This window comes from Mus musculus, chromosome 8 (assembly GCF_000001635.26).
Source record: "Mus musculus strain C57BL/6J chromosome 8, GRCm38.p6 C57BL/6J".
Lineage (NCBI taxonomy): Eukaryota > Metazoa > Chordata > Mammalia > Rodentia > Muridae > Mus > Mus musculus.
The window spans coordinates 77,630,271-77,656,882 of NC_000074.6; the positions used below are offsets into that span (position 1 = coordinate 77,630,271).

The 26,612-nt window shown below is 41.5% G+C and overlaps 1 long non-coding RNA gene across 1 annotated transcript in view; it reads left to right on the forward strand.

The window, feature by feature from the left end:
* The first annotated feature begins 5,670 nt into the window (after nucleotides 1–5,670).
* 4933431K23Rik overlaps nucleotides 5,671–26,612 on the forward strand; it is a 31,161-nt gene continuing 10,219 nt past the window's right edge. The window contains exons 1-2 of the long non-coding RNA XR_001778587.2: nucleotides 5,671–5,781; nucleotides 22,126–22,210. This is a non-coding gene — a long non-coding RNA (RIKEN cDNA 4933431K23 gene). The remainder of the gene's footprint in view (nucleotides 5,782–22,125; nucleotides 22,211–26,612) is intronic.

Sequence of the window (26,612 nt, forward strand, 5' to 3'; positions counted from 1 at the left end):
TTTCTACCTTTTATTTCCATCCGCCCCGCTGAACCACGGCAGGAAACAGAAATGACCGCCAGGTTGCGCTGTAGTTCCACAGCAGTGGAATCAGGCTGGGCTCCGAGGCGTTCGTGAAGATCTGTGTGGCTGTGGTTTTTCTGCTTTTGAAGCCTGGTGGGAGGAAATATTTCACAGGAAAACAGAAAACACTTTGCTGAAAACAGTCCCAAATTTACTGTGATTTAGAGATCGGTTATTCGTGGGGGAAAAATTCAAGGGGGGGGGGGGTCCTCTGTAGCATTTCTTAGAGAAAAGGGCCTTAAACTCAGCTTTGCTGGGTGAAAGGTTATTCCTTCTGGACAAAGAAGAGACCAGACAATCCCGTTGAAAGTTAGTTTCCTATATTATCTAGTTGTTGATGGATAATACTATTTTTAAAAGTTCCAAGATAGGGTATATTTATTTTTTTTTAAAAAAACATAAACACTTCAACTTTTTTTTCCTCAAGCGTTTTCCTTCCTTCTCTTTCTTCCAAAATGTCAATATTTATGAACCAGGGGTTGTGGGAAATGTTACCTAGAACTGGAAAAGTCAGAGATTGTCTGTCCCTGGGGACTTGAGTCTGAGTGCCAGAGGGCAGTGTGTGGCTGGAGGGACATAGTCCTTCCTTCTTGGCACCCTGTGGTGAACTCTTTGAAATGGAAGAAAATGATGTTTTCTGCTTCATATGCAGACGCCTCAAGACCAGCAGTGGCTGCAAGTTTCTGTATATCATTGTGCTATAAAAACAAGCATAGTTACAGTGAAAACTGTCCCGGCAGAGCCAGTGCCTAAGGTCCACAAACCAGCATTTCTGATTACATTAGGATCTGCATAGTGTTTGTTTAGGCCACGACAAGACTCAACAAAGGCAAGCACAAATCATGGAATATTAGTAAATTGTAGTGCTTATATTTACTGTGAGGATTTTTTTCTCCCTTTAAGATGATGAGGAAATAAAGAACATTATTTTTAATCTGAATAGTTGGTTCCTTTCGCACTGCCAGTTGCTAGGTTGTGAGATAGAAATGAAGCCACAAGTAGGCAAATGTTACTCGGCAGAATAAGAAGAATCAGGATGTAGAGCTGTTACCTGAGAGTCACTAACAAAAGAAAGAAAGAAAGAAAGAAAGAAAGAAAGAAAGAAAGGAAGGAAGGAAGAGAGAGAGAAAGAAAGAAAGAAAGAAAGAACGAAAGAAAGAAAGGAAGAAAGAGAGGAAGAAAGGAAGGAAGGAAGACTTAGAAACAAAGGTCACACAGTAAAACCGCCTCTAAGATCAAGTGAAGACTCTTGCCATGGTCCCAGCCCCACCCTTGTCTTACATAAAGGTGGCCCCCCTTACTCTTTCTTTACATTTATGTCTGTAACCCTTTGCCTCTTAAATATTTAAGTCTCCGGGTATCTGTTCTCTAATCACTAATCATGATTTTTTTCCCTTTGTTCTATGTGCTTTAGCAGTTTTTATTTAGCTTGCTTTATTTTTAAATGTCCCACCAAAACACTTAACTGGTATCCAAAAAGCTTGCTGTATAAATAGTGAGATAAAAATTCATAGAACATTTTATTTTCCTAGGTCAGGAAGTGATTGCCTTGTTTCATTTTTGGAAAAGAATGACAAGAGAATCACTGAGATTAACAGAGAAGCAGAAGTCCCTGCTTCTTGGAGAAGCGAAGAGCTCTCCAGAAGACACTCCACTTCCTAAACACATGTCCCTCCAGTGTGACCAGCTTATTGTGGACAGTTTCCTCTCACTTGTCACAGGCTGCCACTGTTTGCTGTTCTAGTCCCCAGCTTCATTTTCCTCATCTGTAAAGGATGGAAACATTTAGCCCAGAGCTGTGGAGACCATGGAATTTGTAACAGACTCGGTCCTTAGCGTGCCCTAATGTCCTGTGTATGTTTGCTCTTCTGACTTTTCCTCATTGGTAGAAAAACAAGAAACAAACGCAATTTTATCTCTCTATATACCTTTTTAAGTATCAACATGAAACTTGGGTCGTAACTTGTACAGTAGTAGCTAATGTTTCCAGCGTGTGCCTTCTTTTGTATACGGGTGGTGGTGGAGCTTGGGTTCACTGTTCCATAACTAGTCAGCCACTCTGAGAATGAGGATGGATCCATCCCTCACACCCAACAGCTTTGCATCCAGGGACAAAAGCTGCAAGCCTTTGATTATGGTCAGAAGGATGGAGTTTGACTCATACCTCTGTCCTGTGGGAAGAATGACATTCTGAACTGCCAGCCACTTTGTAAGATTTCTATCAGCTGGAGGCTTTCCCATAAAGAACAGTGACATACCATTGCCCTCTCCCTTGGGGAGTTAATTCACGTGGTCTGTGTTTAATTTAAAAAAAAATTTAAGATGTATATTTTATATGTGTGATGTGAGTGTTTTGCTCAAATGCATGTATGGGCAACCACATGCATGCCCAGTGCCTGGGGAGGTCAGAAGAGATGTCAGACCTGGAGCTGATGTACAGGCTATGAGCTGCATGTGGGTTCTGAGAATCAAACCCAGATCCTTGGTAAGAGTAACTGCTCTCAAGCTCTGACCTCTGCTTCAGAGTCCTTTGAAAACAGCACTGTGATCTCTGACACTGCACACTCTCACTCCTGAGTGTGCTGTACATCACCCTACAATCAAGTCTGTCTTCTACACTCTGCCCCATGCGTCAAAGTGATCCCAAGGACCTGGAGCTGGAAGGAAGCCGAGGGCATCCCAGCAACATTTCATGGGTTGCACCTCCAGCCTCAAGACGGTTCTCGTCTCACCCAGTCACACACATGCTAAACAGAATTAGTACTGAGAACAAGCCTCGGAACTCACACTTGGGGATTCTATTGTATGTTAATATATTTTGTCCATGTGCATATGTATATTTGTGTTTAATTTGTGATTAATTTATCATTGTTTTAGGATTTATATAAACCCTATGTTTATATGTATTAGCTGTGCATAGACTATGACTTGGTTTTGATATATTATATGTTTTAAGGATGCATTTGAAGGTTTTCTATTTCTGTTCAGTCCAAAAATGGAGTTACTACATAAAATTGGATTCTACATTAAGCTGAAAAAGAGCCAACTCCCTTTAGCCAACTACCAATGATATAGTGTGTGAAACTCAAGCAAGGTTAAAAATAGCCCGTTTTTCTTAGGAAATAAAAACCCATATATTCAAATTAATGGCATCTTTTCGAGGAGTTGCTTTGGAAGGTTAGACACTTCTTTTAACAGGTCTGCTGCTGTTCCAGATTTTTTAGGGGCTTCTTTTGGAATTAGTTTTAGTATTTGCTAAGGAATCCTGTTAACCATGCAACCACAGTCCAGCACCTGAAAAACTGAGGCACAAGGAGCTTCAAGCCAACCTGGACTACAGACCATGCCTCTGTCTCTGTCTCTGCCTCTGTCTACTCCTCTCCATGTCCACCTCTCCCTTCCCCCATGTCCCCTTTCTCTTCCCTCTTTCATAAACACCCCTGTACTCACACTCACATGCACATATCCACACAAAGAAACAGAGAAATAAAAACAAAAAACAAAAAAAGTGAAGCTGGGTCTGATTGTATCAGTCTTCTTATATTTAGGCTAAGTGATTTTATCTCTTAACTGGAGTCTAGAGATGTTCTAAAAATCCATAGCAGTTTGCTGACTGCTTTTATTGAACATCATTCATACGTGTAGACAAATTCAGGTAGACTTGTTCAAATGAAGTGGCATGGTTGGTAGTCACATCTTTTAGATGTAAATATTCATGGCATAACATGAGGGTTCTCATAAACAGATAGCTGCAATTATTTAAAAAGAAGCCATCGTGAGGTTTTCACCAGGAGTCTGCTGTATTCAGTTACAGAGTCCAGAAACTTCTGAGGGGAAAAGAACAATTCAGTCTTCCATGCCAAGACCACGCCTGTGAGGCTCCTTCACCCTCACATGGATTCAGTTAGTCACTGCACTGCCTTTGCATACGAGGAAATCTAAGCCAGTCATTGAGGGGCAAAGGTAGGAAGACTTCATTGTCCATACTGTGGAGCAGAAGCAGGAAGACAACACGAACTTGTTTGAGGAAGAATCCAGACTTGAAGATCGCAGGATCTGAGTGGTAGCAGTCAGAGAGAGGCTACATGATCTGAGTGAATTTGTGTCTGGCTATGAGTTTAAAAAGACAGAGATCAGTATTAAGAGAGAAGCTAGAAGAAAACAAGTGAAGCCCCAAGGCCTTTGCTTAATGACCTTCCTCAGACCAAATTACACTGGGGATTGCGCAGTAGCTGAGATCCGGGACATAGACTAAAGCCCCTGAACGGCCCGCAGGGGCTGCAGTGCTCACACTCGTCCCTGGGACTCCATGCTTCGGAGCCACTTTCAGACCCTCAGATCTGCCATGCCAGGCTCCTCCTTCTCTTCCCTCATCCAACTGCAGAAGATTTGAAGACTTGGGGGCCCATCTACAAAGCTGTGCATTCATCCTGTGTATTCACTGTGCAGCAACTGGTATCAGAACAAACCTGGGAACTTAGAAATTTCAGGAGCTGGGCTCCCCAGGCCTTGAGCATAGCAGCAAATGTGACTCACCATAGGGCAGTCATTTTTCTCTGGAAAGGACTTCTGGAATTGATGTGACTATTTTTCCTTCCTTCCTTCCTTCCTTCCTTCCTTCCTTCCTTCCTTCCTTCCTTCCATGAATCTGTCTCTTTTAAAATAAAACCCATGAATAATTTATACTGCTGTCAAAGATGGCTTGCTTTTATTATTATGAAGTGTTTGGGGATAAACATCACTGGGGCCCTCGGGCTATGTGACCTTAAGACCAACACGGTCTTGCCAGGTCACTTTCTGGGAAGAGGCCCTCCCTGAGCGGAGAGAATGGCCTCCTGACATCCTCAGTCCTGACTTGAAGCCCAGCAGGGATCAGCCCGTTCAGAACTGCGTAGAAAGAGTTAACTACACAGAGCGGAATTTCTGGAGCAGACGAAGCTGATGTGTTATCTAAGTCTTGGTAAAAGTGTAAAGCAGAAAATTGATGAGATTTTAACGACACCCCCAGTTATTTATATAATAAAAGCAGTTTTGTTTCCTCGGTCTTACCTTTCCTAGCTATGGAGGTTAAAACTTTTCATAGTTAACACAATATTGCTATGTGATTCCAGTTGTCTGATATAACTAGAATAATTGATTGGTAGATAGGGAGTGAGTGGTGTCCAGAGTTTAGGAGATGCAAAAGGAGGAGTGACTACTTAATGGGTCTGAGATATGTTACGGGGTAGCAGGAATCACTATTTGCTAGGCATTTCTTTTTTCTTTTCTTTTTCTTTTTTTTTTTTTTTTTTTTTTTTTTTGGTTTTTCAAGACAGGATTTCTCTGTATAGCTCTGGCTGTCCTAGAACTCACTTTGTAGACCAGACTGGCCTCGAACTCAGAAATCCGCCTGCCTCTGCCTCCCAAGTGCTGGGATTAAAGGCGTGTGCCACCATGCCCAGCTAAACATTTCAAACTAGATGTTTGAGAACATGAGCTGTTTAAGCCCACTGAGATGCTTCAAAATGATTAAAATGGTAAATTTTACTTCGCTATTCATTTTCACTAAACTCAGGTGAGGTCCAGTCAGAGACATTAATCGCTAAGTCATTTGCATAATTTACCAATTTCAGGAAAAGTTCAGAGTAACGAAGGGTCCTCTGGCGTGCCTTGGAACAAGATGAAGCAGACCCCGTGACTGAAGAACAGGCGAAGCTGGGCTGATCTTGGGAAGAAACGGTGAGGTGATGCTATGTAGTAACTGGCCTGAGCTCTGGGATGCATAAATGTTTATGTAAATATTGTTTCTGTTTGTCTGAAGGATGAGCTTGTGGGCTGAGTAAGTCAGAGTCTCTCCTAGTGTGGGTGGGCACTGCTTAATCTGGTCAAGGCTGGAAGCAAATGAAAAGGGCAAGTAAGCGAGAATTCTTTTTCTCTGCCTGTCCATAAACTAGAACTTTTTTTTTTTTTTAAAAACAGGTAAGGCCAAACAAAAACCCCTTCCCTTAGTGCATATTAAATGTACAAATTGATGGATCTTATCATGCCATTGCCGCGTAGCCATGAGTACCTCTTTATTACTTTTTCTGGGGACTCCCATACCTTTCCTTTTCTGTATCCCCAACAATCCTTCCTTTACTTTCATATCCCCACTTTTCATTTTATATCTGAGAGGAAAACCTGTATCAATAAAATTAAAGATGAAAAAAGGGGACCCTTCAATAGGAACAAATAAAATCTCAAAAACACTCTGAGATATTAAACTCCAGTAAAATTTATTTTGGTTTTTTTTTGGATTTATTTTTTTTTAATTAGGTATTTATTTCATTTACATTTCCAATGCTATCCCAAAAGTCCCCCACACCCTCCCCCACCCACTCCCACTTCTTGGCCCTGGCGTTCCCCTGTACTGAGGCAGATAAAGTCTGCACGACCAATGGGCCTCTCTTTCCAGTGATGGCCGACTAGGCCATCTTTTGATGCATATGCAGCTAGAGTCAAGAGCTCCGGGGTACTGGTTAGTTCATATTGTTGTTCCACCTATAGGGTTGCAGATCCCCCCAGCTCCTTGGGTACTTTCTCTAGCTCCTCCATTGGGGGCCCTGTGATCCATCCAATAGCTGACTGTGAGCATCCACTTCTGTGTTTGCTAGGCCCTGGCATAGTCTCACAAGAGACAGCTATATCAGGGACCTTTCAGCAAAATCTTGCTAGTGTATGCAATGGTGTCAGCGTTTGGAGGCTGATTATGGGATGGATCCCGGGGTATGGCAGTCTCTAGATGGTCCATCCTTTCATCTCAGCTCCAAACTTTGTCTCTGTAACTCCTTCCATGGGTGTTTTGTTCCCAATTCTAAGAAGGGGCAAAGTGTCCACACTTTGGTCTTCATTCTTCTTGAGTTTCATGTGTTTTGCAAATTGTATCTTACATCTTGGGTATTCTAAGTTTCTGGGCTAATATCCATTTATCAGTGAGTACATATCATTTGAGTTCTTTTGTGATTGGGTTACCTCACTCAGGATGATGCCCTCCAGGTCCATCCATTTGCCTAGGAATTTCATAACTTCATTCTTTTTAATAGCTGAGTAGTACTCCATTGTGTAAATGTACTACATTTTCTGTATCCATTCCTATGTTGAGGGGCATCTGGGTTCTTTCCAGCTTCTGACTATTATAAATAAGGCTGCTACGAACATAGTGGAGCATGTGTCCTTCTTACCAGTTGGAACATCTTCTGGATATATGCCCAGGATATTTTGGGTTTTTTGAGACAGAGTTTTTCTGTATAACAGCCTTGGCTGTCCTGGAACTCAGTTTGTAGACCAGGTTCGCCTCTGCCTCCTGAGTGCTGGGACTAAAGGCATGTGCCACACCCAGCTAGCAGTATATTTGCAAATTAAGCTATGGAAGGAAGCATTTGTAGGCCATCTGGTCTACCAAAACCTAAGTGAGAGGGCAAGAAAGCTGAACAGCTGCACTGAGCAATGAGCTCGCAGCAAGTGATATAGGTCCTGCCAACAAAGCTAACCACAAACTGGAGGCGTTTACTGCTGAATTCTATTAGTCCTTTGAAGAAGAGTTATAACCAATGTTTTTCAAACTATTCCATAAAATAACCCCCCTATAAAGGCAGTATTTCCTGATACCATTCTGGATAAAGACATAGTCATAGAACAAAACAAGACAATTTAAACTAATTTCCTTGGTAAACACAGATTAAACCAAAACCCAAACCAAAAAACTTCCTACACTGAGTTCAGCAACACATTGAGAAGCTCATACAGTGTGGTAATTAGTTTTCATGCCAGCAGGGAAAGGGTAATTCAATATATGCAAATCAATAAGCATACCGTAGCAAATAAACAGAAATAAGAACAAAAATCAAATGTACAGGGGGAACAGAACTCCCCTTTGACAAAATTCAATGTCCCTTCATGATAAAAGCCCTGGAGTCTCTGGGAATGGAAGGATCTTACCTCAACAAAATAAAAGCTGCGTATGATCAGTCCAAGCCAGCATTATATGTGATGTTTCAGAACCTGAAAGCACTTCCGTCTCAGTCATGTGTGAGACAGGGGCCGTGCTTTCCAGTCCTTTCCACGGTGGTGCTCGGACTCTTCCGAAAGCCAGAAATCAAACCCCCGCTGTCTGCAGAGGATGTTGCAGTCTAGTTGATACTGCCGGAAGATTCCACCAGGAGATGTGTAGACTTGATAAATACTTTTAGCAAAGGAGTGGAACACAAAAGCAACATGTGAAACACCAGTGGCTTTCTTACATGCTGAGAAAGGACCCAGTGAACAACAGTGATTTCTGTTTAGTCTCAGACACACTGGAGAGTTACAAGGTTGGAGTTCCGGCTTTTCAGCCCCTCATGTTTGTGGGGGACACACTTCACCAACTGAGTCTTTCTCAGGCCCCGTTCTTTCTTATTCATTATCCTGAGGGGCTCTTGGGTATTTTCATGGTCTTCACTAGAACTTCAGTCACAAGAACCTTTATCAGTGCCATGGGAGGAGCTATAGGAGTGGGCATGTTGGAAGCAATCGCTCCATGCAGGCCAGGTGCTCCTCGTCCTAGTGAAAATAAGAGTTTCTGAAATCAAAGAGATCTTCATGGAGGTGGTCAGAATTTGGAGAGCAAAATTGGTTAGGGATAAATTACACACTTGCACACGCACACACGCACGCACAGCTGAGGAGATAAAATAGCTCACTGGGAAGCTTTGTCTGTGCTAGTATGAGGGCCAGAGTTTGGATCCCTGCAACCTGTGTAAATGTGGGGGCAGGGCGGGGGGGACCTCCTTGCTATCCCAGAACTCCAAGGGATCCCTGAAATAAGCTAGTTAGCTGGACTAGGTTATCTGTGAGTTCTGGACCTAACTGAGAGATCTCCAGTCACTGAATAAGGTGCAGGGCAGTGGAGGGAGACTTCTGTCAGCAACATCAGGCCACACACATCCACATATGAACATATATGAACACATATATGAACATATATGAACACATATGAACACATATGAACATATGTGTTTGTTCACACTTACAGACTTATATAAAACACATGTTTTTACTTTTAGTTTTAGTGGACTGGTAATAGTTGCTAGAACTTACAGGAAGCAGCATAGTACATGTGTTAGATGCAAAGGAGTGATCAGATCAGGCCATTAGCATATTTATCAGCTCCCTTATTATTTCTATGCAGCAATATTAAAAATCCTCTCTTGGTTATCGGTTATCTTGTTTGAGATAGTTGTTGCAACCGTAGCCATCCAACTGTGCCCCATACAGAGTTTCCTCTTATCTAGTCACATTCTGTGCTTATCACCCACTTGTTGTCTGTCACCCTTTGCCACCCTTCGTGGGCTGTGGAGATCACTGTTCTACCCCCACATCCATGAGATCAGCTTTTCAGCTTCTACAAAGAAATGTCTTTGTCACCATAGATATTTTCTAATTATCTTTCTGTTGCTGGCAGATATTCCCAAATCCTACCTACATTCATTACTCCTCTGGTATGACGGTAGTTGAGGGTCCTCATATTATAGTTTATTTTCCCATGTGCCAGTCAAGAAGTCTTACATCCTTGTCACAAATTAGCTTTTAAAAGTATTTTGCTACCTATATTTCAGTATTATTAGTGTTCAGATAATTCTGTGTATTTAAAAACATATTTTAGAATATTATTCACAGGAGCTGGGTACAGTGGCATGCAGACCTGCGATCCAAGTACTCAGGAGGCTCAGGCAGGGGCATGACAAAATTTGAGACTAGTCTGCTACATAGAGAGTTCTAGGCCAGCTTGGGCAATAAACATAGTTGGACCCTGTTTCCAAATAGCAACAGCAACAGCAGCAGCAGCAATAGCAACAGAACATTACCCACTAGGCTCTCAATGGCCAAACAGAGACCAGAAGCCCCGTAAAAGGGCAGTCTTCCATGGAAATTAGCACAGAGGTGTGGGTAAAGGCTTTTTCAGGACATTGCTCAACACTGCTTAGCAAGACTGGCATCAGAAGGGTCCCTGGCTCGCATGTTCCACATCAAGCTCAGCTCGTTCTAAAGCATGAGATGGACTGAAATAAACTACTAAGCCATTTCAGTCAACACATTCTAGAATGCTTTCTTAGGGATCTGAATAGAAAAGCTCAATTGATCTCATAGGCCTTGGCAACTTGTCAAGCCCACCCCTAACCTTGGTGGAGACAAAAGCTCATCAGATGGTTTAGCCCCTGTCTCTGTCTCTGTCTCTGTCTCTCAAAAGCATGTCAATGTGGTAAGGGGTGAGTGATTTATTTCCTTAAATGCCATTTAATTTATTTCTCTTCGGGCAGTTCTAAAGATGTGCTATTATGGATGTGTTTATGTTGAGAGCTTTTATTTGGCCCTTTGTATGTGCTTAGTGCTCATAGAAAGTACTGAATTAATGAGTTTGGAGACCCAAGTCTTTGTTTATCTACTTCTCTGGGAAAGAGAAGATCCTCGAGCCATCCAGTGTACATTTGCCTGCTCTGTGTATACAGTTGCCTCGGTTGTGACCTAGGGAACTCCAGAGAGCTTCAACAGGGACGCAAGAACACTGGCTACTGCTTTAGTTTCTTGAAAGAATGGATTGCCTTTTTCCTTTTAAGAAACATATATTTTGTGTATGTGTATGCACATGTGTTTGTGTGTGGGTGAACACAACCATGGCATGCACATGGAAATCAGAGGACAGCAGGAATTGCCCTCTTTCTAACAAGTGGCTTCAGGGTATCTTACTGAAGGGGCAGTCTTTGGTTTTGAGGGCAGTACCTTTACCTGCTGAGCCATTCAGTGCCTCCCTCCCTTCCCATTCTTTTGTTTCTCCCCTGGAAACAACAGGAGCTCATAGACTGGCATTTTGAGAATTTCCCTCTCTCTTCCTAATCTGAACACCTAGAGACAATTGCTTGCTTTCTAGTCTCTTTACATCCGTTTTGCTTTTTCCCTGCCTCTTCTCTGATTCCTGTGCATATTTTGCTCTGTGTTGTGTTTAGCAATTGCTCCCTGAGCTAAAAAGAATAGTTGGTACAGCAGTTTCCAATAGTATATAATCTGACATAATCTGATGCAGGAAGAGGCTCTATCCTGTCAGAGCTGTTTCTACCAGAACATCATCTATGTCTGAATACTGTAGCAGAATTTCACTTGAACAAATTATACCTTGGATGAAGATTTGGAAACCGCTGAACTTGACACTGCTCCTGGCATATGCTATCACTGCACTTTGGTCTTTCATATATTGGGAAGTCTGACTGTAAAGATTGGGGAATGTGCAGTTGACCCCTGAAGCCACTTGGCCCAAAGCACAGAGCTGTGGGGTTAAGAACATGCCTTCAGAGCCTATAACTGGGTTGCCTATAGTCTCTTTGACAACCCTGTGCTTATCGAGAACTTTAGAATGTGACCTCAATTGGAAGTAGGGTCTTTACAGATGAACTGGGATGGTTCATAATCCGAAAATCTGTGTCTTCATAAGAATGTGGAGGATTAGACAGAGACAAAGCGATGCATAGGAGAATGCCATGCAAAGACAGAGTCAGAGATGAAAGTGCATGACTAACAAGGATTGCCTGGGACTGGAAGAGTCTAGAAGGGTTGATTTAGCCTCTGTACCCACTTCTAGTGTCTAAGTGAGCCCCTGGTGCTTTAAGCCATCCAGTTTGTGGTCTTACATTATGGCAGCCCTGAGAAATGAAAGCAAACCTTTACAAACTCCTTCCTGGTCTTTGGTCTTCCACATGACATTCTCTCCTCCCATGAGCCTATAGGCAGCCTTTTTCAGTGTGCTATCAGAATCTCTTCTTAGTTGAGTAAGCCTTTGGATGTAGCTATTGGTTTTGTTTGCAAACCCTCTTAGATGTCCCATTCAAGTGAAGTGATTTCTGGTATCCCAACGCTGAGGGAGCAAGCGCGCTGTTGCTTAGTGTGGAGGTCTTTCTGAAAAGGCACGCTAGGCATGGACACTTCAGCCTGCCTGTTTAGTAAGTTGGTTTTGCCAGTGAAGAATCTTTGACTAGATAGAATGAGAGAGGATGGAATTTGTAAAAGGTTGTGCTTGCTAGACTTCTCTCAGTTTAAAAGTTGTATGTGTGTGAATGTGTGTGAATGTGTGAGGGAGAGAAAACGCGGGCACAAGTGGGGCATGGCACAGGAGGTCAGAGGACAATTTTCAGTGTCAGTTCTCTTCTTCCTCTATGTGGGCTCTGAGGTTCTAAGGCAAGTCCACAGGCTAGGTGCTAAGCACATTTGTCTGCTGGACTATCTTGCCAAGTCAGATAGCTATCCTCTTATTATTAGTGTTGATTTTAAAACTATACTTATCCATTTATACATATTGTGTGTGTGTGTGTGTGTGTGTGTGTGCATGCGGAGGTCAGAAGACAGCTCTGAGGGGGTGGTTTTATCCTTCTGCCTTAATGTGCACCCCAGGGCTGTCAGGCTGTCACGTGGTGTCCCCTTTCCCTTGGATTATCATCTCATAATTAGCATTTCCTTGGTCCCCCCGCCACCCCCTTGAGTCATGGTTTCTCTGTGTAGCCCTGGCTGTCTTCGAACTTGCTCTGTAGTCCAGGCTGGCCTAGAACTCAGAGATCTGCCTGCCTTTGCCTCCTGAGTCCTGCCTGGGATTAAAGGTGTGCGCCACCACCACCACCACTCGACTCAAGGAGTTATTTTTTTAGAAAGGGCCCATATATGAATTTGTGTAGTTTTTGAGATTTGTGACCTTTACTCTTGAGAATTTCATACATGAACAGAATGCATTCTGGTCAAATTTCCTTTCCTTTCTTTCCAATTTTTCCCTTAGCCCCTCATACTGCTGTTCCTTTCCAACTTCATGTGCTCCATTTTAAAACCCAGTGAAGCCACTCAGGGTGTAGGACAATCTATTGGAGCACGGTATCCCTGAAGGAAATCAATTCTCCCTTCCCCCACAGCTGTCAGTTGCTAAAAACGTCCTCAGTGATTGGCGGGATGTGGGAAGCCACATGTGCCGTTGCTGAGTGGCACTGACTACTGCTGGCCACCACGCATAAGATTGGATAAACAACCAATGTGTACATATGCAGGAAAGTTTTTTGCAAAAACACTGCCTGGCCCAGGCATGATAATGAGGTTCTGTAAGGTACTAAGAGAGTAGCCAATCGGATGTGAGACATGCAAATGAGATATGATAATGAGGCTCTGTGAGGTACTGAGAGAGAGTAGCCAATCAGATGAGGAACATGCAAATGAGGCTTAGTGCATAACCAATCCGGGTATGAGACACGCCCCTCCTAGGCCTATAAAAGCAGCACCAGTTCTGGGCTCGAGGTCTTTTCGCCTCTGCAATCAAGCTCTCCCAATAAACGTGTGCAGAAGGATCCTGTTGCAGCGTCGTTCTTGCTGGTCGAGTCGAGCGCGCGCAAGAAGTGGTGCCGAAAACCCGGGACAAGAAACATCTTCAGGCACGAGCGAAGACCCCCTGCTACAGGGAGGATTCAGAACTGCATCGCAGGGAAGGAGCGGTTAATAAAGGTTCCCGTAAAACAGACTGCTGAGAAGGATCCGGCGTGGATTCAGAACTCTTCAGCTGGGGAGCGGTGTTAATAAAGGTTCCTGCAAAACAGACTGCTGAGAAGGATTCAACTGCGTGGATTCAGAACTCTTCAGCTGAGGAACGGTGGTACCAGTAAGTATAAAGAAATTAAGGTAAGTCTCTGAGAGGTATGCTTTCTTACGCAGTGGGTCTGGTAATTGTTGCTGGGTTTGTGTGAGACCAGCTGTTAAGGAAGGGCAGTGACTTTGTAGGAGTACCAGGAAGGCATATCAGAAACAGAGAGAAAGGAAAAAGAAGACGCGCGCAGAAAAATAAGTAACTTAAGAAATATAAAAAGAGAAAAAAGAAAGGAAGCTAAAATATAAAGATACAAAGGATAATATAAAATGTAAAGATACAAAGGATAATATAAAGATATAAAGGATAATATAAAAAATGAAGAACAAAAAATTAAGTCAATTTACCCTCCTCTCGAGGACTTTGACTAAAGAGGCAGCCTTCATCAAAGGCTTAAAGATAGGTCTCAGGGAAAGAGGAGTAACTATTAGAAGAAGCCACTGTGCAGAATTCCTAGTAGAAGGAGAAAAAATGAAAATAAGCTATTTCAGAGCCCTCCTAGGGACAGAAGGAAAACGGGAGACGTCCTGCTTCCTCTCTGGCTCCTATGGAAATATTTTTAGCTTCGAATAGGATATCTGTGTTCTATTTTCTGTTTTTTGGTGCACCAAATTGTCTATATGTCTGTCAACTCGTGTTTGTTTTTGCTTGGATGATTGAATGATTGTTGTTCTGTGTTTCATGTTGAAAAATAAAAAAGCAGTCTCAGTCTGCACAGCAAAAATTGACAAGTTAGCTGCACAGTGGCTGGGAGTCAAGTACAGCTGAAAAAGCCCTGCTGAAGGCTGATTGCAAATGGAGCTTTTAAAGGGGCAGGCAGCCTTTTGCTTGTAACAGAAAGTTAGCTTAAAATTGGAAACTCAAGGTTGGAGTTATTCTAAACAACATAAAAAAAAACAGGTAATATGCAAAAGCAGTGTACAAAGGGTAGAAAGAGTAGGTTTGAAAATAAAGTACATATCTTTACAAATAGAAGGAAAACCCTTTCAAGGTATAATAGATACAGGAGCAGATAAAAGTATTATATCTAGTAAGTGGTGGCCTGCTTCTTGGCCTGTTAATCAATCGACACATAGCTTACAAGGATTAGGATATGAGGCTACCCCAACTATAAGTGCAAAATCCTTACAATGGAAAGATAAAGAAGGAAGGACAGGGCTTTTTAAACCTTATGTACTCCCTTTACCTGTAAACTTATGGGGGAGAGATGTGTTATCAGCTATGAACTTTATATTGACTAATGATTACTCTCAGAAAAGCAAGGAAATGATGAAAGGAATGGGATATATACCTGGACTAGGTCTTGGAAAAATTTTGCAAGGTAGAATTTCACCAGTTAAAGCCACTGTAAAGGCAGACAAGAAAGGGCTGGGTTTTTTCTAGGGGCCACTGAAGAGCCTGTGCCCATCCCGTAGCATACGGAGGACATGGTGTAGGTGCCTCAATGGCCTTTACCCTCTGAGAAGTTAAAAGCAGCTAAAGAATTAATACAAGAACAATTAGACCTGGGACATGTGGAACCCACTCAATCACCCTGGAATACCCCCATTTTTGTTGTAAAGAAAAAGTCAGGTAAATGGAGATTGTTACATGACCTAAGAGCCATTAATGCACAAATGAAAGTTATGGGTCCTGTACAAAAAGGACTCCCCCTACTCTCAGCTCTACCTAAGGATTGGAGAGTTATAGTAGTAGATATTAAGGATTGTTTCTTTTCAATTCTATTAAATAAGAAAGATAAACCTAGATTTGCATTCACCTTGCCTTCTATTAATCATATGGAACCTGATAAAAGGTACCAATGGCGGGTATTACCCCAAGGAATGGCAAATAGCCCTACAATATGTCAGTTATATGTAGGAAAAGCTTTGCAACCGGTTAGGGATGGTTCCCCCTCCTTAAAAATTTGTCACTATATGGACGACATTGTAATTTGTGGACCTGAAGAAGAAAGTATACAGCAAGCTTATGGCTTGCTTAATGAAACTTTAAAAAATAATGGTTTGAGTATTGCGCCAGAAAAGGTACAGCAGTCTAATGTTAGTCATTTTCTAGGAGCCACTATTACTTTACGATGTGTCACCCCACAAAAGATTAGTATTAGAAAAGATCATCTAAAGACACTAAATGATTTTCAAAAATTATTAGGAGATATAAATTGGATTAGACCTTATTTAAGGACCCCTACTTCGGAGTTAAAACCTTTATTTCAAATTCTAGAAGGAGACTCACATATTACCTCATTGAGACAATTAACACCTGAGGCTTCTGATGTTCTTAGGAAAGTGGAAAAGGCGATCCAAACAGCACAGTTAACTCGTATAAATGAGCAAGAACCTTTGTGCCTATGCATATTACGCACCATCAATCTGCCAACTGCTGTGTTATGGCAAAATGGTCCTTTAGTATGGATACATCCACATATATCCCCTAATAAGACTATAGAGCATTATCCCACCATGGTAGCAAATATGGCCCACAAAGGGATAAAAACTTCAATCACTCACTTTGGAAAAATGCCTGATAGCATAATTGTCCCGTATACTGTCGCACAAATGCAAATATTGTGTGCTACTATAGATGAATGGGCCATTCTTAGATGCAGTTATTCTGGTTTAATTGATAATCATTATCCTAAACATCCGTTATTACATTTTATGTTATTACATCCAGTAATATTTCCAAAGGTAACGGCTAATACCCCTATAAAGGGAGCCATTGATATTTATACAGATGGATCCAAAACAGGAGTTGGAAGTTATGTAATCAATGAAAAGGCTGTAAGGTTGCAATTTACACCAGGAGCCCCTCAATTGGTAGAATGTTTGGTGGTTTTAGAAGTTTTTAAAAGATTTCCTATGCCCATAAATATTATCTCTGATTCTGTTTATGTGGTTAACGCGGTTCTAGCATTAGAGACTGCCGGAAATTTTAAACAGTCCAGCCCTGTATCTGAAATTTTGATGAAAATACAAAATTGTATTTTGATGCATGAGCATCCCTTTTATATTCAACATATTAGAGCACATACATCATTACCTGGACCTATGGTTAAGGGAAATGCCATTGCTGACTCAGCCACAAGAGACATGGTTTTTCTATTACAAGGTTCTATAGAAAGTGCAAAAAAATTTTCATCAACTTTATCATGTCCCTGCTTCTACATTACGACAAAAGTTTAAGCTCACACGAAAAGAAGCCCGAAATATTGTCCTACAGTGTGGTAAATGTGTAGAATTGGTTAATGCACCTTCCGTGGGTGTTAATCCTCGCGGATTGCGACCCCTAGATGTTTGGCAAATGGACGTCATGCATATCCCATCTTTTGGGAAATGACAATATGTACATGTATCCATCGATACCAGTTCTGGTGTCCTACATGCCTCTCCCTTGACAGGGGAAAAAGCAGTTCATGTCATATCTCACTGCTTAGAGGCTTGGGTTGCATGGGGCAAGCCCCTAGTGTTAAAGACAGATAATGGTCCTGTATATACTTCTTCTAAATTTAGCCAATTTTGCAAACAAATGCAAGTAAAACATATTACTGGATTGCCCTATAATCCACAGGGCCAAGGCATAATTGAGAGAGCCCATCGCACTCTGAAACAATATTTGCAAAAACAGAAAGGGGGAATAGAGGCTATGACGCCAAAGATGGCTCTATCCCTTACAATATTTACTCTTAATTTTTTAAAATTGGATGATGCTGGAAGATCACCAGCTGAAAGGCACGGACAATCTCCTCAATCGCCCAATGAAATGGTCAAATGGAAAAATGTCCTTGATAATAAATGGTATGGCCCGGATCCTATCTTAATCAGATCCCGGGGAGCTATTTGTGTTTTTCCACAGGGTGAAGAAAATCCACTTTGGGTCCCGACGCGACTGACAAGGACCGTGAAAGAGCAAGATGAACCCCAAGATGATTCTCCTGTTCCTGATGATTGAGACCGGGATAAGTATACCTTTGTGGGCCATAGTAAGATCATGGCCAGTACCTTTACCGGTACATTCCAATTCTTCTACCTTGCCTTTATTTTTTGCAACGGAATGTTATTTGGATGCGCCTTGTGCACGACAAACTCCTCAAGAGCCACGGGTGTATAATAGTACTAGTTTTCATTTGAATTATACACTATGCTTTGTGCATAATGTGGATAAACCTTTTACACCCTGTATATTTTTAAAGAAAAAGATTATCTCTAATTGGGCAGATCCCATTAGCCAAAATAAGGTGAGCTCTGGAGTGTTGTTTAATGCTTTAACACAAGTTGCTCAAGGAGCGCAATCAGGCTCAGGTGATGTTGAAAATAATATAACTTCACCTATAAACATCACCACTATTATGATAAAGGGAAAGGTGACCATTCCCAAAAGATCACGATGGCCTGTTGGCAATGCTACTGCTATACGCAGCATGCCTTGATGTCATCCGGACCTCGCATTTCCTATAGTTTTTTCACCTTGTCAATCAAAAATTTTTCCTCGAAAAGAAATAGCAAAGGGTTTTGTTTTGTCACCCCCACTAGATTTTGCTATAATGAACGATAAAGGAGATGCTACAGGGAAAGAAAATATTTGGCCATATTACCAATGGATTTTAAGCAATGAGGCAGGTGCTAGTATCAGTCTGTCAGCCTTTGCATTGCTGACTGGAACCTTTCATGAGATATTGAATGTTTCTGCCACTCTTTCCAATACCTCTACTCATTTAGATAATGTGACAACTAATAGAATTATCAGAAATATGACTACTTCTCCAGTAGAAGTTTGTGTCAATCCTCCATTTTTCTTTATATTGGCTGAATTTCAAAATAATACAGAATGGTTAGATTGTACAAATGTCACTTGTTTTTTGACGCAATGCTGGAATGGAACCAAATTCTTAGCCTTAGTGGTTCATCTACCAATCTTTGTCCCTGTGCCTGTTGAGGCAGATCCAGAGAAGTTCCCAATAACGAGTCTTATTCGGCAAAAGAGAGGTTTTGGAATCACAGCTGCCATTGTTACAGCCATTGTGATGTCCGCGGCATCAGCAGTTACCGCAGGAACTGCTATGGCCCATCAAGTTAATACTGCTGACACCATAAGTCAGATAGCAGAAAAATCCTCTGAAGTATTAATAGGCTTACCCTGCAAAAGGTGGATTCTCATATCGCCTCAGGGTTAATGTTAGTGAATCAGAGAGTGGATATTTTACAACATAATATGGAACGGATGATGGATGTCATACAAATGAGTTGTGTGGCATCCACATCGCATGTGTGCATTACTCCCAATAAGTATATTAATAATTCTTTTATTAAAAGTACAGACCTATCGAATTACCTGAAGGGGAACTGGTCGCGGGAGCTGGAAAGGTTGCAGACGAGACTGCAGATGCAGATCCTGAACCTTAATGGGACCAGAGTGGAACCAGTGACCCTCGGAGACTTTACCTCTTGGTTTACCTCTGCTTTTTCTTACTTTAAGGAATGGGTGGGAGTGATTTTGTTTGGTGCTGCCATATGCTGTGGACTGGCGTTCATGCTCTGGTTGGTATGCAAATTCAGAACCCAACAAAAACGTGACAAGGTGATTATAACTCAGGCACTTTTAGCTATTGAAAACGGCTCCTCCCCTGAAATTTGGTTATCTATGCTCAAGAATTAGTCAGCATGAGATTAGATGAGAGACTCAACGATCATTGATCAGCCCTTGCTCATCAATAGGGTGATCATGATTTCCCCACTAATTCATTTTTTGGCTGGCCTCTTTTGCAGAGTTCGCCCTAGGTCATTTAGCAGTTATTGTCACACAGCACTGCGGTATCCAGAGACGGGCAACTTTTCTCGTGCACAGTCCAACCTAAGACATGGGGCCCGGTGGCGATAGGGTTACCCTATGACGGGTAAGGCTGTGACATTAGAGGAACGACCTAAAACAGGAGCCACGGCGGATGGGCATAATTGCACAGGCCTAGTCCAGCCTCATTTTATTAAAACAAACAGGGGGAGATGTGGGAAGCCACATGTGCCGTTGCTGAGTGGCACTGACTACTGCTGGCCACCACGCATAAGATTGGATAAACAACCAATGTGTACATATGCAGGAAAGTTTTTTGCAAAAACACTGCCTGGCCCAGGCATGATAATGAGGTTCTGTAAGGTACTAAGAGAGTAGCCAATCGGATGTGAGACATGCAAATGAGATATGATAATGAGGCTCTGTGAGGTACTGAGAGAGAGTAGCCAATCAGATGAGGAACATGCAAATGAGGCTTAGTGCATAACCAATCCGGGTATGAGACACGCCCCTCCTAGGCCTATAAAAGCAGCACCAGTTCTGGGCTCGAGGTCTTTTCGCCTCTGCAATCAAGCTCTCCCAATAAACGTGTGCAGAAGGATCCTGTTGCAGCGTCGTTCTTGCTGGTCGAGTCGAGCGCGCGCAAGAGCGGGACTTCATGAGCATCCCCCACCCATGCTGGGAGTTTGGCTGCCTTGTCCTTGTGAGGGTCTTATGCATTAAGTCACAGCTGCTGGCAGTCCTTTCGTGCAATGGCCCCGACATGTTCAGCAAATATTGTTCCAATGCAAATGTCAACTCTCTAGTTCTTACAATTTTTCTGTCCCTCCTCTCCTGTGATAATCTTTACTCTTTGGTCAGGGGTAGTTATGCCATTTAGAGCTGAGAATTTAATTAAAAAGTGCCAAGACATACATGCAAATAAAGGCAAAATAAACTTTAAAAGGCAAAAAGGGACTGTGCATTTTGCTTTTACACCAGTGCCTGCAAATTATACACCTGCTCTAACTGGTCACACTCCCTGCCTGCCCCCTGAATGGGATGCTACTGGCACTGATTGTTTCACAGGCTTTGATTAAGAACAGCTGGCTTGCATGGGGCCCCTAGAGATTACTCAAGCCTGAGAAGAAAGCAGTCCAAAGTTTATGAAGACTTGAGGCTTCTCAGATACAGCACAAAGCACAGAAGGAAAAGCAGGACAAAGAGGAGAAAGTGCTTAGGGCAAAAGGCACAAAACTGCTTCTCAGAATCTGATGTTTGAAAGGATCTTGGCTCCAAACTTACACTGTCTGCCTACAAACACAGCACTGTCCACTTTGTCCACTACCAGCCTTCATGGGAAACAGCTAGCTTGCCTTTCACAGTCAGAGAGAAGCTGTCTCGATTCACAGTGCTAAATATCTTCACCCAGCACTGAGAGATGTGAAAGACAGTGGATTGCTAGACAGAGGAAAACAACCAATGTGCATGGCAGATTAAAGGGGACACTGGATGTCCCGGAGGAGGAGGGGAGAATAAAAACAAATTGTAAATATGATCCCCAGAGTGACTTAGGGAAAACATGCATCTGTCACACACACACACACACACACACACACACACACACACACACACACAAAGAAAAAGAAAAAGAAAAAAGAAGAAGAAAAAGAAAAAGAAAAAGAAAAAGAAAAAGGAAGAAAAAAGGCATTTGGTGAATGAATTGAAGGATGAAGAGAACGAAGTTCGAATGGATAACTCCAAATCTGAGGTCACCCTTTCGAGTTTAGAGTGGAATGAAACACACTGGAAGATTTGAGAGACCTTTATCATTAACCTTTATACCTCACTGTCTTCAGTAAAGTAAAAGTGAAAATAGGTAATAGTTAATATATCTTACCTGAATTAAAAATAGTTCGGAATTTCCAGATGGAAAGGGATGCTAGTGGTCCAATCATGTGAAGTAATAAAACACAGCCAAAGTGGGGCAGGGCATCTGGACTCTATTCACAGACTATCATTGCACTCCTATATAACCTGACCTTTGTTGAATGAGTTTGAACGAATGAGTTGATAAAAATATCTTAGAAGCCCTGCTGTCTGAGACTTGCCTAGCCTGCAATAAACGGGTTATTTATGTAAAAAAAAAAAAAAAAAAGAAATCTTTAAAGATCCAAGTTCAAGGAGCAAATAAAAAATGTGTACATGGAAGGCAAAAGAATAGATGATCTCAAGTAAGTAAGAACTTCATGATTAGTAGATGTCTCAACAACCATGGCTCCTCCTCCACAGTGTGTGTGTGTGTGTGTGTGTGTGTGTGTGTGTGTGAGAGAGAGAGAGAGAGAGAGAGAGAGAAAGAGAGAGAGAGAGAGAGAGAGAGAGAGAGAGAGAGAGAGGATATGTGTGCTTGTGCATGGTCTTGTGAAGGCTAGTGCTCAATGTCAGGTGTCTTCCACCGTTGTTCTCTACCTTCAGGTAGACCAGCTGTCTAATGAGCTGCAGGAATCCTTTGGTGAACTAATACAGACTTGTGCCTCTGAAATCAGCTTTATGTAGTGCTGTGGATAAGAACTTGTACCTCAATGGGCCATATGCCCAGTCCAAAATGACTCTCTCTCTCTTTCTCTCTCTCTCTCACCCAGGACCTCGGATACTCTAGGCAAGTGCCTTAGCTTTAATACCCTGGCCTGAGGAAAGATGATTTTCTCCCTAGAATTTATTACCCAGGTAAAGATAAATCTTGATTGGGGGTTGGAGGGGGGGCTAGAACAAAGACTTTCTACATTATTTCAGAATAAAGGAATAAAGTGATTTTCATTCATCTGAAAAAAAAATGTCCAAGGACAGTCACCAATAAATAAACAAATAAATAAACATAAGAGGAAAATACAGAATCTGGAATCAGTGAAAGCCAGAAGTTGCATAAAGAGGAACTGAAGGGCTGGAGATTGAACCCAGAGCCTTGAGCATTCTTGGCAAAGCAAGCTCTCCATCTCCAACCCCACTACTTCTTTTAAACCTACAATGTAGATCACTGTAAGCATAATTGGGTACCTGCTCTGTTGAAATGTGGGGTCACAGTTTTTCTGGCCACTCTACAACTGCTAGAAGGTCTCTGTTGGGTTCCATACATCTTAGTTGGTAGAGTGCTTGCTCAGTGGGCTTGAAGGTTTGCTTCCTGTCTTCAGTGCATAAAACAGGGCATGGTGGCACATGCCCATAACCCCAGAATTTGGTAGGTGGACAAAGAAGGGTCAGGGAGTCAGTATCATCCTTGGCTACTTACTAAGTTCAAGGCCAGCCTGGGCTATACGAGACTCTATCTCAACTAACCAACCACCCAAACAAACAACACCCCAAATCAACCTACCAATCAACAAACCAAATACCCTAAACCAAACCAAAACAACAATAATAGTCTTCATTCACAAGAACAGTATCATATCAGCAAGGAAGGCCTGTAAGTCAATGTAATAACTAAAGCCCTCTTCCTGTTATCTAGTTCTTATCATGGAGGAGTGACTCCAGAACTACTTATCCAGATACAAGTTGGGTTTCTGTAACCAGAAAGTCTGAAAACCAAAACTTTTAATGCTGATAGGATGCTCACCATGTCTCAGGTTTTGGAGCCTTTGAAATTTCAGAATTTTGGATTGGGGAAGTTCAACTTAGAGCTATTGTTATTTTCAAATAAGATTATGTTTGTTTTCATTGTTAATGATTATTGTATATTGATACAAGCTTAATGTTTTCATTGGTAAAAATTCTATATATTGATACAAAATTTAAGGTTAATTTTGTTACAACACAAGGTATGCATGCTTCAACTCTTACATAGATGTTATGACTATGCAGCTCACTTGAAAATGCAAGGTTTAATTTCAGTCCTTTTAATAAGTGGTATTGCAAACAAGTTTAGGGATGTTTGAGAAATGCAAACTCATAGTCATGTCAGATACGAATCTGGATTATCATAGAAATATGCATCCTGGGATGAACAGGTAATAAATAACTCGAAACAATGTTCACTTGTTCAGATACGCTATGGATAGATAGTTTTCAAAACTTCATAGGCTCATAGAATATGGCCTTTAAAGATGTTTTTATTAATTTAAGGTCTTTTTGACAAGGAGACATATCAGTTCCTGGCAGCACCCCGTTTTACTTGGAAGAAGATGATCAGCATCAGAAAAATTTCTAGATGAAGTTGCTTCAATTGTGGCAAGCTAGCAACTGGGCAAAGAAAATGCCCTAACTTCATCTGCAGACAGAATACTGTTCAGAGAGGCTAAATGAACACAGGGAAACTGACTGCCAAGCTCTGCAAGGCAGGATAAGCAAGTCCTTTGTAATTCCTACTACACAAATATATCTGTCAGATATACTGAAGATGGATGTCCCAACTTTATAAAGATTACTGGGGACTGTCCAAGCAGTCAGCTGTTTTTGTCATTTCTGTAAATCTTGAAAGCTGCTTCCATGCACTTCCTACATACTCAGGTAATATTTATTCCTTCTCAGGTCTCTGATGGGGTTGAAGACTAGATAGTCATAGTCTTACAATTAAACATAAGCTATAAAGGAACTAGGAAAATGTTTTATGATCTAAGGAGATGTTTGTAGGGTGGTATATACAAATTATGAAGGTTAAAGGAAATTATAAATGAATGTTTTAAGGTTGTTAATTGTAAATCATGAAAATTAGAGGACTTAAATGCTTAAGATGGTAGTGAAAAATGATTTAGATACAGAACTCTGAACTCACCAAGAAAGGATAGATGGTAGAATACTTTATCTAGAGATTCCCAAATACAAACAGACTGAACTTTTTGAATATAACTCTCACTTAATAGTTTTCATTATTGTTTCATAATTGTTCCTACTGTATATTGTTTATTATTTTAAGAGAAAGAGCGTTTTTTTTTTTCAAGACAGGGTTTCTCTGTATAGCTCTGGCTATCCTGGAACTCACTTTGTAGACCAGGTTGGCCTCAAACTCAGAAATCTGCCTGCCTCTGCCTCCCGAGTGCTGGGATTAAAGGCGTGCGCCACCACACCCGGCGAGAAAGAGCCTTTTTAGTTAGACAAAAAGAGGCAAATGTAGGAGGTTGCTCTGGTGTATTCTAATTCTAAACACTGGCTCCTAAGATCTGGTTGTCCCCCTACTAACAGATCCTCACATACACCAAGTGATGCTATGTAAAACTTGCTCTCCAACTGAACTGGTTAATAAAAGGCTAGAGCCTGTGATTGGGCAGTAGAGGGAGAAAAGTGGAATTTGAGGATAAAGTGAGAGGTCTCAGGAGAGACAAAGGGAGAGAAGAGAGAAGACCAAGAAAGGAGGAAGCCACCATGAGATGGAGCATGAGCATTGTCTTAGTCAGGGTTTCTATTCTTGCACAAAACATCATGACCAAGAAACAAGTTGGGGAGGAAAGGGTTTATTCAGCTTACACTTCCACATTTCTGTTCATCACCAAAGGAAGTCTACTGGAACTCAAGCAGGTCAGGAAACAGAAGCTGATGCAGAGGCCATGGAGGGATGTTTCTTACTGGCTTGCTCAGCTTGCTTTCTTATAGAACCCAGGACTACCAGCTCAGGGATAGTACCCACAATAGGTCCTCCCCACTTAATCACTAACTGAGAAAATGCCTTACAGCTGGATTTCATGGAGGTATTTTCTCAACTGCAGCTCCTTTCTCTGTGATAACTCCAGCTTGTGTCAAGTTGACACACAAAACCAGCCAGTACAAACATGTAGCCAGGAAAAAAAAAAACAAGTAACAAGGGACATCATGGAGGGGAAATGAGTTAGAATAGCTCCAAACCTGCCCAATCTAGGCTTAAGGCTGTAAATAAGTACCTGGATTATGTGTCTTTTCTATGGGCCAGCAAGAATTTATAATTCTTATTACAAAATTCTATGCAAATATGCCCAGGCCTCCAAGTCCCAAAATCTGCCATACTTCTGCCCTCAAACATTTCAGATAAGGAATACTTAACCTTAGTTAAAGGTAGCTTCAGGGAATGCCTAGGTAGCCTCCTAGTCATTTTCTATTGAGTCTTTTTGATTTAAGATCATTAAAGTCTACACACTAAGGGCACACTATGTGCCACCTAGAATTACCCTATACAGTGGGGGATAGTATAATAAGCTGTACCCAGTTATAAACTACAAAGCAGACCAGATCTTTGACTTAATGAGGGAGATAAATGATGCACACCTACTATTAGGTGAGCAAGAAAAAGATTCATGGGCAGTAATGTGCTATGCAGAGAATTAAAGTGGAGTGATGTAAGAGTGACTGGGTGACTCAGATAAGGTCCCTCTGGGGAGGTAACACTTTTTTTTTTTTTTTTTTTGGGCTGCATCAACATTTATTATTCAGAAATGTAACTGTCAGACAAACTGATGATTGACTCAGATAGATAGATAGATAGATAGATAGATAGATAGATAGATAGATAATTATATACATATACATATACATATACATATACATATACATATACATATACATATATGTGTGTGTGTGTGTGTGTGTGTATTCCTCAACAATTTCTATATTTTCTTTTACTTCTCCTGTCTCTGAAGCCAAGAAAATCTTATCTCATTCCCAAAAGAGTTATCCTCACCCTTGATTTCAAACATTTTAATTTTATTTTATTATATGAGTGTGAGTGTGTGTGTGTGTGTGCAAATGTATCCACTTATAGGTACATACTGAGGAAGATCAGGAATTGGGAGCCTGGGCTATTCCTTGACGATGGAAGATTGGTCCATTCAGTGAAGACTGTCTTAAAAAAACAAGGACATAAATTTGATTCCTATTGCCAATGATAAAAAAAAAGAAACAGAAGACATAAAACAAAGCACAGTAGTTTGTGCAGGGAGGTAACACTTAAGCTGACCACCTTTTTCTTGTTTCATCCTGTACAACAAAGGGAGGGGTTTGTAAAATTGTATGCTGTGTACCATAATTCCTGGTTGAGATTACATAACCACAAAACCCTCCCTGGAGTTCTGAGACAACCTGGTGGGCTAATGGGTCATGGTCGGAATTCACACCATCATTTTGCCTTGACAGATCCATAGTCCAGTAGATGCAGCTCCTTTGAGCTTTCTGT